Consider the following 17,325-nt stretch of genomic DNA (forward strand, 5'->3'; position numbering starts at 1 on the left):
AAAAGGACTTCTCATGACATGCAATGGAGGGTATCCAAGCATCTGAATGACATTCATATATATTCCTTCCACTCTCTTCACCTATGAGATTCTAGGATTCTTTTCCTATGAAAACCTTAGACATGTTGAAGTACACTTTCTCTTGCAAATTGTAAGAGCATCATTTAATAACTTACTACCTATCTATAAATTAAATTGTAGTTTTGCAACTTCAAAGAATCAAGTGTTTCTCAAGCATGACTAATGTAACCTCCTGCATTATGTAAGAAGTTCTTTATATATAGTAAATCTATATATATAAATCTTCACAAATCATGATATCATTTTATACTCATTTTAAAGTTAGTAAAACCAAGGTAGAAAAGAATTACAAATCTTCTTACACTTTAGCCTTACTCATCATGATTCCCAGTGTCTAACAGTTTATATCTCAGAGTTCAGATATCGAACATAAAGTTTCAGTCCATACTACTGAGTAGAGAAACAGAATTTCCTTAGTGCTGACAGCATATATACAAGGGAGAAATCAGACAAATGATTAGTTGAATGAAAATAATTCTAAAAGTTGAGTCACAACTCACCATCCTCGCCAGAAGAAAGTCTCCCGGAGCACAAAGAATGGTTAGATCAGAAGTGACTGTATATCCCATTACCTCTTATATATGTATATACCCAAAGGCTTAGTCATTGGTACTTGATACTGAGTTCATAAATGAAATATTAGAAATATCCCCTATTTATACATACTCAAAAGCTATGGTGGAAAAATGAAAAATTCCTAAACTTAAAAATATTTCATTTTGGAACTCAAATTCATTTACCTCAATGCCCTATCGACTGATGTAATTTTAAGTTATAACAGGAAGAACAAAGCACACCCTGCCTGAAGAAGTAATAAGTAAGGAACATTTGAAATGGGAGCCCTGGAGACAGGAAAGAACTTAGGTTAAGGTCTCTGTGTATGCGCAAAAGTACCCATAAGTAAAATGAACCAGTGTGTTGAAATGTAATTCTGTAATTCCCTGGGCAACATTTTGGGAAACTAAGTTTGCAAGTAATATGTTTGTGATACATGTTGGTGTGAGTTTCCAGAAAACCCAGATCAGTCCCATGAGATCCTTTTTATGGTATAGTCATGAAATAATGTAAGTTTTTAATTATGAGACTATATTTTTTCTTTAATCATTGGTATTATGAATATTAACTAGAAACAAAACTATTTTGGACCTATCTTTATAAAGGTCACCTTTTTTTCCCCTTGTATGGATGCCATTTTATTTACTCCTCCTAAATATAGCTGTAAACAATCCCTGCACCAAGTATCCCAGTACAAGCAGAACAGATTCAGAGAATAATAACTCATTGAAATTGAGGCAGTTACAGTCACATTTGCTCTCCCCGAAGCTGGCAGTTTCATTCTCTAGAGACAGGTACATTTATCACATTCACAACCATAGTAAAATGAAATCATCAACTAAAGGGACTCTGACTCACTCATTTTCCTTGAGGAGAGCCAACGAACATTTCAAGTATTTAAGAAGAGGTTCTCTCCAGACTCTATGCATTTGAGGGAAAGCAGAGAGCCCAGAGAAGTTGATGGTCAGTGTCAAGATATTCCATGATACATTCAGAGTGAAGGGCATTATGAGTCCTTAAAGACTGCATTAATATAGCACACATGAGCTAATAAATTACAATCTGACGGGTGGGAGTGAGAGAATAGACCAGCATAAAATAAACCTTTGGAAAAGATACTACATTTCAATTGTGGTGTCACTGAGTGTGCACCTCTTACTTAGTTTTGGTCTTTATGCTTCTTTTCTTATCCAAAACAAAACTAAACTAATAAAGAACGTTTTTTTCAAAAAGATAAATAACTTTTTTCATTGTTGTTTTAACACAGTTCTTGGCTCAAGATTTTTTATTACATGTTTTGTTTTTGTTTATTTACACTATATTCTCATCATCTCTTCTGAATAAACCTTAAATCGATTGACTTTCTTGGACAAACAATTCAAATTTAACATAATATTGAACATTGAGGCATTTTCTTCCTCTACAGCTTGTTGTTGTTTATTTAAGTCTACTCTTAATCCTGTGGGAAAACAAATCAGGTTTTACAGTCAGTTTGGGCTCTTTCTCTTTATTGCTTCCATTTCAGGAAGAGGAAACATTTGATGTTCTCATCAAATTCTTTTGGCTTTGAGCAACAATGGTCAAGATATTTTGCCTAGGAAGCCTCAATTACTTTCCATAACTCCAGAAATTAGAAATGTCAATTTTTTTTAATTTTGCTTTTAGGCATTGATTTAGACCTGCTATTTATGTAATATATACATGAACAATTTTTGGAAGATGAAATAAAATACATCACATGGATATCCTAAGGAAAGACTTGACCATATCTCCTTCAGTAGATGGAGAACAATGCAAACTATGTCATTGATGAATTACAAGGTAACTTCTTGCGTGTAACAAAACCACAACTTTGCAGAGCACTATTTACCTGTTTATAATAGAAACAAAAATACACAATCTCTGCACATACTATGATTTACTTAATATGCATTTTATCCTTATATCAACATTTAAAGGTATTCTAGCACAGATTGAGAAATATCAGTATTTTAAAATTAATTTGATGTCTATGGATAAGGGCTGGAATATGTCAGGACAAACCTATGTTTTCTCAAAGTAAGCGCTTTCCCACATTTTAGGCCTGGGTGAGTGAGGCCTACAAATTCTTAGGCCCTTTGAAAGGCCAGGTAAAAATAAATGAGAACATCAAGAGTAGTAAGAACCCTACTTGAGCATATGCAACTTACTTCTTCTACTAAGAATTCTCTAAATATAAAGTCAATCTTAAACACAACATACTGCACAATGCACAAAATTTCACTATCTAACAAACATCGTTGACTTTTGAAAATAAGACATTTGTTGTTTATACCAAAGTCACTGAAGTTTTACAGATAAAGAGAAAGAATTGCTCTCCAGATCTCAATGATGCTTATCAAAATGGGAGAAGGCAGTGATTACACATTGAAATGTGAAAGGATTAGCCTTTGGGCCCCCAGAGCACAGACAAACTCATCAGGGATTACTGCTTATTGGTTATTGGAATGCTTCTGCTCAAATACTAGCACATCTCCTATAAAATACACCAGGTAGTCTAATGAATGCATACATGTACATGAAACTTGTTGAGAACTGATAATGATGGGATGCCTGGGTGGCTCTGTGGTTAAGCATCTGCCTTTGGCCCAGGGCATGATCCTGGGGTCCTGGGATCAAGTCCCACATCAGGCTCCCTGCATGGAGCCTGCTTCTCCCTCTGCCTGCATCTCTGCCTCTCTCTCTGTCTCTCATGAATAATTTTTTTTTTTAAAAAAGAGGGAACTGATAATGGCTATGGGATGTATGATATTCAGTGTCTCACACAAGCATCATATGCAAATAGGCTTTTTATTTTCCAGGTTGAAGCACTCTCTATGAACTTTCAGAAACCTGTATCTTCTCCTCTCTACTGAAACCTCTCAGTTATCTCCCTAATAATACTCCCAATAACTGAAAAGATTTCTACTGATTAGGATAATCTCCAAATTCTAGTTCATCTGCTTCCACGTGAAAACTGTTTGAAAACAATTTCACCCTAATTTGCTTTAAGTTCCCCACATAACTTTTCCCATCTCATTTCTTGACTTAGAGTTTTATTTTTCTGACGCATGCAGATATGGATTACCTGATATTTTTCACATCGAAACACCTATCTGGGAGGGTGGATGTAGGTTAACCTTTAGAATAACGACCAAGTAAAATATCTTCAAGGGAGAGAGAAAACAAATAACTATATTTTCAAGTTCAACCCACCAATTTCCTGGCAAGCAGTTTAAAATAATTTTCTCTAAAACATAAACTATTTCTTTAAAAATATTCTATTCACAAAAAAAAATTGGGTCTAAAAATAGTCTTCTTAACACTAGGTTATAGATAATTAAAATGCTTCAAACCTCCAAGGAGTCTCAAGCCTTTAATTCATATGCTTGGCATATCATGTCTTTATAATGACATTCAGAGACACTAGGTTCAGCAGTTTTTCCCTTTCCTTTATCATTCATTATATTCCAAACATTTGTGTCCTACAATCTATGTAGGGCAACTGGCTTTACAACTATTCTTAGCTCTGCAAAGCCAAATGTTCCTATTCTATAGCAATTCCTGTTTTATTCCATCACTTGATTTGCTAGCTAAAATTTTACCAAAGGGATGACTCAAGAGAAAGAAATAGTATGGAAAATATATACTATAGTCATTGTTGTAAGTCTCTGATTCAAAATAGCAATGTCAAATACATGAACTTCATTTATTCCTCAATCTTTCTTTCCCCAAAGAGAAATTTAAGAATAAAAATAAGTTCTGGAATGAAAGTTAAGATTTTCTCCTGAACTCATCTTAGGAATTATTGTCCTAGACTTTTTTAAAAACGGTTTTTATGTAAAAGGTAAGATTACATTCCTATCTTCATCTATGTCATGCCCCATGCCACAGTGTGTTGACAGAACTGTTGAGTCAAGGATGGAGTTTTTGCATTCAAGAATTAACTTAAAGCAAACTGAGGAGAAACAAAGTTAATATGACCCACAAGTATTGCTATTGTTCTTTGCGTTGTCATTGTGGGTAGTGTTATAAGGCTGCTATATAGTAGTGACGTGTTGTTGTGGAGCTAAGGTGGTGTTGTGACTTGGCCACATTTTTCTAATTTTTTTAAAGATTTGTTTATTTATTTTAGAGACAGAGAAAAATCATGTTAACAGGTGGAGGGGAGGGGCAAAGGGAGAGGGAGACAGAGAGTCTCAAGCCAACTGTCTGCTGAGAATGGAACCCCACACAGGGCTTAATCCCACAACCCTGAGATCATGACTTGAGCAGAAATCAAGAGGTAGACGCCTAACTGACTGATCCACCCAAGTGCTCCAGAAGACTTATTTTTAACTTAAAAATGGTATGGAATTCTGGAATAGGTAGTAAGCAGAATACAAGTTAGCTTAGGAAATGATAAAGGCTGGTAAAATATTGAGAATAACTTATAAGGAGACAGAGAAGTCATAACTATAGATCGAGGGATTGAGAAACAGAGGTATCAGACACGGAATGGAATGGTACTTGAGAAAATACAAGAGGTTTTGCTCATGACAAAATTAATGAAATGCCAATTTTCCAGTGGTGGAAGAAATAGGAAATGAAGAAATAATAGGAGACCCAAAAAAGCCAGTATAAGAAAAACCAGTAGGCAATTTAAAAGGTGAGACAGAAATAAAACTATTGTTATCAAGATAGGTCACTCTGATAAATCCTTACTAAAAAAATTGTGTTTCCATTTTTATAACAGATAATTATAAATAAATATAGATTAACAAACCATGTTCAAGTTAAATCTAAGACTATTGTGAGGTTAGGCTTATTGAATAGATTAAGTCATTATAGAAAAATTGTGCCTACAGATTAGGAAAGAACTGAGATGGAGTAGCTAAGTCATCAGAAAAATTGAGATGAGAGCATCTTTCCTTAATGTTTCTCACAAGAAGAGATTCATGTTAGGTAAAGGACCAATAATGCTGAGAGTTGATGATACTTGGCAAAGAGACACAATCTTTTTTTTTTTTTTTTACAGATTTTATTTATTTATTCATGAGAGAGAGAAAATGAGAGAGAGAGAGAGAGAGAGAGTCAGAGACACAGGCAGAGGGAGAAGCAGGTTCCATGCAGGAAGCCCAAGGTGGGACTCGATCCTGGGACTCCAGGATCACACCCTGAGCCCAAGGCAGATGCTCAACTGCTGAGCCACCCAGGCAAGAGGCACAATCTATTCCTACTTTATCCACAGGAATATTTAATAATTTAAAAGGAAAAAGTCTGTTGAATATTCGCAACTTCTAATACTTTCTTATATGCATATAATTACCAATGAAAAGTCACCTAATCCAAATTACCCATAGCTAAAATGTACAGTGTGCACACTCATACACACACACACACACAACTGCCATGGAACAGTTTAACAAGATTTAAGTCAGATGATTTAGATACAGGTAATGTTAAAATTAGACACAAATTCTACAACATTCATGAAACTTGAGAACATATACTAAGTGAAATGAGCCTGCCACAAGAAGACAATTTCTGTATGATTCCACTTTTTTAAGGTACCTAAAGTAGTCAAATTCATAGAAACAGAGGGTAGAATGGTGACTGTCAGGAGCTGGGGAAAGGAGAGGGAGGAAAGTTGTCCAATAGGTTTAGAGGTTTAGTTCTGCAAGATCAAAAAATTCTGGAGAACTGCTTTATAAAAGTATGAATATACTTACTGCTAAATAACACTTAAAAATGGTTAAGATGGTAAATTAAGATATGGTTTTTATCATAATTTAAGTTAAAAAAAGAAAAGAAATAGACAAAACTGTGAAATTAGGCAAGTATCAGAGACATGTCTTTTCTCTTTCTTGCCCACAACCTCTGCTAATCTCTGTAGCAAGCAAAATAGATACCCAATCCCCTAATTCATCCCTTTGTCCTTAGTCTTTCTGGTTCCATACAGGCCTCCTCTCTTCCTCGGAGAGTCTTGTGGGATAAATCTCTCTCCAGGTTTCTGCTACAAGATCTCTCCACCTTGAATATAAATGTTTTGTAAACTGATAATCCACTGATTTTTCCTAAGGCATTTATCCCAAGACATTTTTCCCTTTACTAATTATGCTAAGATATTTTAAATACATTTTCTTTTAATTGAATAAGACTGTCACAAAGGATTCTTATAGAAGAAACCTATACCCAGTGCAAAACAACTCATGCCGATAGAGGTGTGTTTATGAGTATCCCACAATATTGAGCATGTGTATGATGGAGTGGAGTTGGGAGAAACGGAGTGGTCAGTTTATTTGGAGAAGAAAGGGTTTCAAATAGACACCATATTTCTGTAGGGGTTAGAAGTTGAAGAAATGCTATTCATAGGAGTTTACCTTCCAAACATGTCTGTGCGGATAGGAGTGGGGAGCATGTGTTATCATCCTGGATGGTGACTGAGAAGCTACTCTTAACCATTAATTCTGAGATTAGGATAAAATAATTCAAATATAATGTCAAGAAATTCTTTCAAATCAAGGAGATAATCATCAAGATATTTTAAGAGAAATGTTGTCCATACCATTATTCAGAACAAATAATTTTAAAATGGGCTTCAAGACAATATAAAATACATCTGAGGAAGTAGTCATATCCTAGAAATGAAATGGTCTGGTTAAATCATTAAATTTTTGTAATCCATGGTGTCCTTTTTTCTTTCCCATTTTATAAGATGTTGGAAGTAAACACAAATGTATGGTATAGATCATTTTAATTTGTCAAGATTCCTTTATTTTTGCATTGCAAACATATCTAAATTTTGCAGAATAAAAAATAAGCCTTCAAAATCAATATTGCTAACCACTTTTGGATAGATTCTTAACATCAACTATGGTCTTCCTGACTCATCCATTTTTTTCCTTACAGTACTATTTAGCTTTAGCTTTTTAAAAATTATTATTTTGTAGAAATATGGAGAGATTATGAAAATAAAATGAAAGGCTGGACTTCATTAGACTGGAGATAGTTTTGGTCCAGCACAAGCTGTGCCCTGAAATAAATCTAAAGCATTTTACGGTTAAACCAGCAAGAAAGCAGTTTAATTTCCCATTAAATCACAGTTTAGTGCACTCTAGAACAAATGAAGTGATGGAAAATTTTAGCTATATGATGATATTTATATTCACACTGTACAAACACACATTTTCAAATGTCATTGACAAATTCCAAGTATGTATTAACGAAAGAAAGAGAGAGGAAATGGTTGTGTATGGCAGATTGCATGTTAAAACTCATCTATTCGTAAAAATGACATGTAAACAAACTCATTCTGCAACATACACCTTCAAATATTTGTACATTGGAAAGAAAGAGAAATGTATCATTAGTAACAAATATGCAAAGAACTTAGACTATACAGCAAATAAAATACCTGATTACTTTTCAGTAAAAAGTTTGTATGTGTCATCTAACTCTATTCCCTGTATCTAGCAGCCTTAGAGATACTGAATAATTTAAATTATGCTAGTCAATAGTCTACCACATAGGATAATTAACAATTAATGCCAGGAGACAGCATCATATAGTTGAAAAAGCACCCACTTTGGGGACAGACATAGACATAGCTTTATATCCTAAGTGTGCTACTTTCTATAAATAGAGCTTCTGAGTCTTTCTTTTTAAGGGGGATAATGCCTATCTCAAAGAACTGTTATGATTAAAACATTAAATAGCACCTGTAAACCAACTAAAAAGTATCCGATACACATTAGTTTTTCAATAAATATTAATATCCTTTCCTTCTCCAATTAGGTTATTTTACGAAAAATATGTGATAGTCCTTTCCCCTTAAACACAACGTGGCAAAATACATGCTGCAAGGTATATACAGTTTTTCAAAACCTAGGGGCAATCGTTGGAATTTAAAAACATAATTAGCACTGAGATAAATGGCACATAATTACTTTAATAGTTAAAATACATGTGAGACAATTAATACTCCTGTAACTGAAATATGTAACAAAAAAAAGTGAAGAAAAAAGAAATAAATGAAGACAATGCAAGTGACGCACTAAGTTATCACTCTTATAAACTATCCAATAGTGTTGGATAAGAAAATTTAAATTATTACACACTGTATATACACCAGATTTCATCCTTTCTCTATACCCAGTTCTTTATAAGATGTGGGAAATCCAAATTGATCTTCTAAATGCTAATACCTTGTTAAACCAAAATAAGTGTATTAAATAAAACTCTTCATTAAGTTGGGCTTATCTTGGAATTTGACAATGGAAGTATCTGATAAATCTCTCTCTTTCCCAAAGCCTTTCTTTGTCTATGGAAAATTAGAAATAGAGTTTCTCTCAAGACATACATTCTTGTCCAAACACTAAAATGTATTCACAATACCCTAAGGAACAAAGTTGGCAAAATGTACATTAATTAACCCCATCCATAGGACAGCTATGCTCCCCCTCATACACACACCCAAGACTAGTGGAAAGAGACACAGAAGGCAAGAATAGGAGTAAGGAAAAAAAATAGGAGTAAGGGATATATGAAAAGGAAAGTTCACTTGATTGTCGTCCAATTCAGTGTCTTAAACACATAATCAGCGATGGTATTATGGAACTTAGGCTCCCTGTTTGTAATAATGTAAGAATGTGTTGCTTCTGGGTAGAGGTAGTTGAAGGCCTTCTTCATTTGTTAAACCAGAGGATACCAAGGCCTAGAAAGCATAACTCAATCTTGGCCCAACATCACAGAACTAGTTAGATATAGAAAAAAAAACTATCCTTTTGCCTGCTTTATTTCAATGTCTCAGTCACCAAATGAATTGAACAAGATCAAGCATCATATCGAAACTCCTTCAAGTCAATTTTTACCATAATGTTAACAACTAACATTTATAGGGATTGTTTTAGCTCTGACTAGCAGTGTGTTAACTGGGAAGATAACATCTTTCATTTGATACAGGCTCCCTCTGTGGGCTTCAATTTCTCCATATGAAAATTGGTCCTCTAGGTTTATTGCAAGGTAATGGGACACTAGTCCAGTACTCATATGCCACAAGGAGGTGCAAACTGTGAGCTCTTTCTTTCTCTCTTCATTGCAGATATAAGTCAGTGAATGAATGTGTTTTTATCATTTAACATGTTTTAACAATATACAGATAAAGTTATTCCAGTAATTATTTGGTTATTCTCCTGGAAACAAGGATGGATTTAATCTGTGTGCCATTTTGAAGGACAAATAGAGGCCAAGACACAAGATAAAGAAAAAAGGCTCATATGGGAATTGAACCTACAACCTCAGTCATGGCAGAAATATTTTGTAATAATCACCTAGACACAAGAAGCCATGTTAAGACTTCATTGACTTTTTAAATTTATTATTTTTTTAAAGATTTCATCTTTTTATTCATGAGAGACACAGAGAAAGAGGCAGAGACATAGGCAGAGGGAGAAGCAGGCTCCCTGCAGGGACCCCTATGTGGGACTCGATCCTAGGACCCCAGGATCATGACTTGTGCCAAAGGCAGATGCTCAACCACTGAGCCACCCAGGCATCCCTTATTGACAATTTCATTTATTTTTATTTTTTTAAGATTTTATTATTTATTCATGAGAGATACAGAGAGAGAAACAGAGACATAGGCAGAGGGAGAAGCAGGCTCCATACAGGGAGCACAATGTGGGACTCAATCCCGGGACTCCAGGATCACGTCCTGGGCCGAAGGCAGGCCCTAAACCGCTGAGCCACCCAGGGATCCCCCTTATTAACAATTTTAAATGATGATTTTGAAGCTGTTTATATAGTAAACATATAAAGTATATTGAACAATCTCATTATACATACATATATGACATATTAATATACATACAATATATTTTTATAGGTAGCATATATTAATATATATGTAATATATACTTAGACATGTAATACGTATAACACTAGCATATATATTTATGCTAGTTGCTTAATTTTTCTCTTGCAATATTGAATAATGAATTAGCAAAATGGACAAAATAGCATGACAGCTAAAGTTTTAGCTTTCCAAACTTGTTTGTTTTGGTTAAAGATGGTTATTCTGGCTGAAAACCCTTCTAAGATAAATTTTTATAAATATATATATATATAGTATATTTATTACAATATTTATATATATTTTTTAAACTGATTAAACTACTGAATCTAACGTAACATTTCCTTAATGATCTATGCCCATCTGTAGGAGTACCAATTATTGTTTGCTGGTGTCCCTAGGGATTCTAAAAGTTTGTAGGTCTGTTTACCCTTGTTAAACAGCTCACTTCCTGTGCTTTTTGAGTTTCTGTGTGGGCTTTTTATAGATTACCTGTCAACTCCCTTGTTGTCACTCTTCACTGCTATCGTTGTGCTAGTACTAACAGCCCGCTCCCTTGTCTAATTTGCTGTTTCCTAATAGGCAGTGGGTTTGGCAACCAGATAACTAAGCTTGTTAAAATTGTCAGTAAAATAAGATTTTGTAGGTTCTAAGGGAACACTCCTAAGAGAAGAGCATTTGCTTTGTTTCATGAACTTCGTGGTTGCAATTTTGATTGTGCATATTTTATTATTTAAATCTTGTTTCTCAGCTCCACCAAGAAAAGTGGGTTGCCAGATAGCTGAGTCCTGAGAGGTGGGATGTGAGCTGTTTATTAAATTACATAGACGACTGCCACAGTCACATCGGCTATGTTAAGCAGACAAGGTAGGTCATGTCTGGAAAAGTCGGGGTGCACAGCTGGAGGAAGGCAATATTATTATTCAAGGTTAAAAGATATTATTAAAATAAATAGCACTCTTTGAAATTTGATTTAAAAAGTCACTAAATTGCACAAGTTGCTGGACTTGAAAAATATTGCCATATTCCATGTTATTCTGACTGTACCTAAATGTCTGTTTTGGAATGGAATGGTTTATATTGGCGGCTTTTTTTACTGCAACCTATCCTGTTTGCAAATGTAGAAAAAACATTGTTATTTTTCAGTTGGTTCCATCCGGGCAGGAAAGTGCCCCACCACTTCACAACTTAAAACAAACAATTATTGATGATGGTCTCATTATAAATTGCTTTCCATGGGCATAATGAGTTTTCTTTCTTTCTTTCTTTCCTTTTTTTTTTTTTTTTTTTTTAAATTTTCCCAAGGGACTTAGATACACGAGACATAGGAACTAAATTGTGCTTGCCTGAAATAAGCTGAATTTAAAGCTCTTGCTGAGATTACCACCCTTTTAATACTTTCTCCTATTCCTTTGTGACACAAAGGCTGAATTTTAAAAACTTTTGTACAGCAAAAGCAATTTATACATATAAAATACTTGGAGTGCCCTAGGGGTTGTTCGTGTTGCAGAGAGACGGAAGACGAGTTTGATTTTAAGTTTAAGCTTCAAACATTTATGGCCTAAATGGGGATGTCATTCTGAATTAAGCCTCAAACACTTTTTTTTTTTTTATAGGCAAGCAAGGGTATCATTTCTAAGATGAGCTATAAAAGAGTGAAGCAAGGCCCCAGTTACTTGCACTCATCAGAGAATTTTTTCTCCCTAAAGAGAACAAATTTCAACTGACGATCTCGGTCTCCTTCCAATTCAGGCACTTGTGCTCCTCTTCCATGAATCCCCTAACAGTTTCAATCAGAGGAGATATTTTACTTTTCCCTCCTGCTGCTACTAGATACGTCGGGCTGCTGATGTAAAATCACTGCCACATGACAGCGACTGCTCAGGGCTGCGTGTCCCCAACTCATCAGTCAAGGACACTAACTAAATGTTACAGAAGTCCTTTCCAATGCTCCCATGTCCCCTGTCTCTCCTTTCAGGCCCTGTGTTGAGGACACAAACATAACCCTTTAAAAAGTCTTTGACACTTTTTCTCCTTTAGATACCTACTTGGCTGTTTATGAAGCCTGACTCACAATAAATAGCCTACGCCTTCACCCGTCCCATCTCCACCCAGTATGTTATAATTCTGGCAGAGATTCTCGAAGCCACATAGATAAAAGATTAACCTGAGAGGCTCCAAGAAATAGGTCCTTAGTATCTCCTGATGCCCTTTGCTCATTGTTGCTGCCCCCTCTCATGAGTCCTAATTGTCGCAAATCTTACAGCTTGCTGCTTTCCCCAGGTCTCCAAAACCAGCATTCCACACTCAGATTTTTCTCATTAGGAAAGATCTAAATGTCTCAGAATACTACCTGCTATCAAAAATTTGTTTTTAATTCTCGTTCCTTCAGGCATGTGATGTAGGCCAACTGCTGACCAGGAAATACAAAAAAAATTAACTAATAATTGCATGTTGAAGGAGAAAGTGTAATTTTGTGTCACTACTCCCAGGTAATGCAGATGTCTATAAGAAGGTGCTCTCTAGCCACATAATATTTAATTGAGATTTTGGTCAGGAAATTTTAAGGTCACTGGCTGGCTATTGCAAAGTGGTGTGTGTATGTTCCCATGTGTGTTGGGGGGGGCAGTGTGGGGCAGAGTGGTAGTTGATATGAGGCAATTTAGGTAGATAGACCTAAAGTAGGTCTCGATTCATACAATTCATACCACATAAATATCTAAAGCCTTTACTTGGTTTTATATGAATAATCAAGTCCATAAAAACATTGACTATATAATTTATTTTGTCCTTTTTGTAATTTGTTCATAAGAGTATTTAGGATATAATAGTCATCTGTTTAGCTAGCTCTGTACAAGTACCAGGCAAAGATGTCTGAAAATAATCACATAGTCCAGAATATTCTAGTGACCCAAACTTTCAGGGCCTGTGTAGACTTATGAAAAATCCTCATCTTGAAATTGCATGAGCTGGAATGACATCCCTACATGACAACTCAGTACAACTTCCTCCTGAAGAACTTCTCTGGCACCTTGCTACTCACCTCAACTTCATATCCTGCCTCTTCCCCATCAACACTGCATGTAATTCTCTGTTCTCCCAACCACTCATTCACTTGTTTCATACTCAACCAGCTTATGTAGCTTTCTTACATCTGATTTATAAGTTTCCTGAAGATAGGAGATCTATTTATTTTGAAGTTTTGCCAGATACATATGGCACAATGTGTCTGTATGTGTGTGTGTGTGTGTGTGTGTAATATTGTGCTTTAGAATTTCCATGGTATAAGTTGCAGAGAGGAAACTCACTGAAAATAAAGTAAGAGATAATATACTTTTAATGCTGCTTTATGAAACTGCTTTATTCTTCCCAAACTGATTTTATAAGTAGGAAGAATCCTTGGTGCTTTGGAGTATATTATAGGGTTCAAGAAAATCCTATTTAAATCAGCAACTTGTCTGATGGACCGAGTCATTTTGCTTTCAAAGTGTGTAACAGGAAAATCCTTTAAAATTGTCATAGTACAGTCTTTTTTATTCCTGTAATCGGAGTGTTGTTTGTATGTAGAAATGTTACAAAGGCAATTCATGACTATTTTCTGGAGTTAAGTCCTACAAAAATATGTGAAATAAAGAAGGTTGTACAAACAAAACTCTAGAGCACAGATAACATAACATGACCAGATAACAATATTTCTACAAATAAATATTATTTGGGATTTCAAAGGGTGAAGGAAATTTTACATTCTAGGGAATCCATGAAACCCTTAAGAGCCTTTAGAAGAGAAAAAGCATAGATTTCACGTGGACTGGTGAAAGATAACTCCCGGTGTATTTGTGCCAGGGGAACTGTGTGTGTGTGTGTGTGTGTGTATAAAATTATAATATATATAATTTTTCTAATAAAAATATGTTTCTTCTTTTCATTTAAAAAAAATCACTGCCCTAGCTCTTCAGAAAGCCCTCACAGAAGAGAAAAAAAAAAATTCACTGTTCCAAATGAGATATCCTGAATATTTTTTCTTAAGAAACACATCCAGGGACCCCTGGGTGGCGCAGCGGTTTGGCGCCTGCCTTTGGCCCAGGGCGCGATCCTGGAGACCCGGGATCGAATCCCACGTCGGGCTCCCGGTGCATGGAGCCTGCTTCTCCCTCTGCCTGTGTCTCTGCCTCTCTCTCTCTCTCTCTTTCTGACTATCATAAATAAATAAAAATTTATAAAAAAAAAAAAGAAACACATCCAGTGTTTTAAACAGAAACAGAAGAAAACAGTCACTTGGGGTAGGAGATATTAAATGACCTCATGGTAAAACTTAGTAATTCTAGAGAAAGAGTAACCGAGTTGGTAAAATGAAAAGCACTGAGCAACACATTAAGAATATGCACATTTTTGTACATACAGGATCGAAGCTTCCATGGTGTCCAACAGTTCCTCAAGCCTAGCTAGCATTGACTAAAAACTTAGAGTGCTAAAATCAGAAAAAGTATTGTAATTTTCTCCTATGTGTCTAACCAACATAAATACTCATGACCAGACTAATCTGAGTTATAAATAACTTAAAAAATGCAATTATAAAGTGATATTTTGGACAGAGGTACAGTTTTAAATTTCTTAAAATTGTTATTTGGATGACTAGAGTGATCAGATGCTGAGTCAAATAAATTTCATCCATTTGAAATGTAAATAAAGTCTACCCTATTTTAATTGGATAGAAGCCAAATAGAAAAAATAAATATTTAAATTAATTTCTGGATTGTTTATGTTGATATCACAGAGGCAGCACACAATCTTAAACATGAACAAAAAGAAATGTATAGCATCCTTTTTTTTTAATTTTTTTTTAAATTTTTATTTATTTATGATAGTCACAGAGAGAGAAAGAGAGAAAGGCAGAGACATAGGCAGAGGGAGAAGCAGGCTCCATGCACCGGGAGCCCGATGTGGGATTCGATCCCGGGTCTCCAGGATCGCGCCCTGGGCCAAAGGCAGGAGCCAAACCGCTGCACCACCCAGGGATCCCTGTATAGCATCCTATTGTCAAGAAGATATCTAGCTTTGAAAATCTTCTGGAATTCCCAGGGTTTCCATTAATTATAGACTTCTGTGAAGTAAAAGAGGCATTTTTATATCTTAGTAATGAACTATGACTAAGAAACAATTTTCACATATTTTGTGTCCCTTTTAATATGAAGTATTTTTAAAATCCTAGTTCAGGGAATATATAGTAGTACAAATAAGTTAAGGAAACTAACAAAAGAACAAACATTTATTCATCTGATTAATTTATACTGAGTATAGTATTACAAACATTATTTTTAAGAATACAATTGAAGGACAAAATATCAGAATACATTAAAAAGGTTAAATTTTGCTTTGTAAAACTCTCCTTTTAGTTACCCATATCTATAAAATATACATCTGTAGTAACTGGGTCATGATGTACCACATATTTCTTACCAAGGGTCACAATCAATGTTTAAGAGCTAGTTTAATTATGTTACAGTGTAACACACGTTCAAGATGCTAGGTTCTAGGTTTGTTTACTGTAAAATTTTATAAGGAGATCAGAAAATAACCAGGACTGCTTCACATATTAGACATTTGTAAACAATGAGACAACATCCTATCCGCTTTTTAATTTAAGTGTTAACAGCCTTTGGCAGAAAAGAAATATTATACTAAGCATAAAAAATATGACAGACTTTTGAAATGTAAGATTTATTTTGTTACCCATAAACTATCATTCTTTTATGTAATGTTTTGACAAACTGAGGAAAAAATGAGGAAAATCCTGCGGATAATATGACTCACACCTTTCATCAATTTCTCTAAGCATCTGCTACTTAAGGGCCATATGGGTAAACAGAAGTCACAGGTTTCCATTGCCATCACAGCATTGGAAAATTATCAAACTCATGAAAATATGTCATTTAAGTGCCCTACATATATTAGAAACTTTAGCTCACGTCAGAAGAACTTCCTGTGTTACATGGTGGGTGCTAAAGATATCTGAAGATTACACTAGCCGCTGAAAATTAATCGAAATTTACCTGCATCCAAAAAAAAAAAAAAAAAAAACCAATTTATCTGCATCCATTTAGAAGGCAATATCGATTGGAGTGAATGGCAAATTATAATGCATACATTGTTTGATTCTAAATATGGATGATCTGTGTGTATCGAGATAGGGATCAGAAAAAAATACATATATTATTATATCATTTATGGGGTTATACTAATTTTTTTAACGTGAACACTGGTATTGAAGAATTTTTAAGTGAATAACTATTAACAGACATATGAAAAACGAGATTTTAATGTGTAAAAATGACTGCATTTTTCCAATTTACCCAATCACAAAGAATGGAAACTTACATAGTGAGCTATGAGAAAATTTCAGTTTATCTAAATACTATTATCAACTACTCCAACACTTCTCCAGGGTATTTGTCTTTTGTCCATTTAGTCTAAGGGAAAACAAAGCAAAAGTTGATTTTATCCAATTACTATATCTTAAAGGTATTGCAAATTATCATTATCAATAATAATAATAAAATGTTCGGAGTTGGGGTGAGACTCACACAAGATCCTGAATTGAATTTCTAAAAAAAAAAAAAATGCTTGATAAAAATGTGAGAACTATTCTTCATAAGTAACGGGAAAAGACTGCTCTTTTTAAATGAGTGTAATTTTTTGTTCTGAAAGTCCCAAGTACAAGTAATGTGATCAAAAGCAAAAAGATAAGATAAATTTGAACAAATGGATGGATGGATGCAAGTGCACAATCATAATGACTGTCTTTTTCTACGAGGTAATACACAGAATTAATAATATAATGG

General features: G+C 34.7%; 1 protein-coding gene and 1 long non-coding RNA gene across 4 annotated transcripts in view; both read right to left on the reverse strand.

Annotated features, from left to right (window-relative positions):
- Nucleotides 1-17,325, reverse strand: part of LRP1B (LDL receptor related protein 1B) — a 1,825,680-nt gene that overhangs the window by 1,272,396 nt on the left and 535,959 nt on the right. The gene's annotated exons all lie outside the window — the stretch shown is intronic.
- LOC140611943 (uncharacterized) overlaps nt 15,353-17,325 on the reverse strand; it is a 106,465-nt gene continuing 104,492 nt past the window's right edge. For 2 of the 3 annotated variants that reach the window (XR_012013256.1, XR_012013257.1), the window contains 2 exons: nt 16,862-16,953; nt 15,353-15,587 (listed from right to left, as the gene is read on the reverse strand). This is a non-coding gene — a long non-coding RNA (uncharacterized lncRNA). The remainder of the gene's footprint in view (nt 15,588-16,861; nt 16,954-17,325) is intronic. The other variant, XR_012013255.1, reaches the window with a different exon arrangement.

This window comes from Canis lupus, chromosome 20 (genome assembly GCF_048164855.1).
Source record: "Canis lupus baileyi chromosome 20, mCanLup2.hap1, whole genome shotgun sequence".
NCBI lineage: Eukaryota > Metazoa > Chordata > Mammalia > Carnivora > Canidae > Canis > Canis lupus.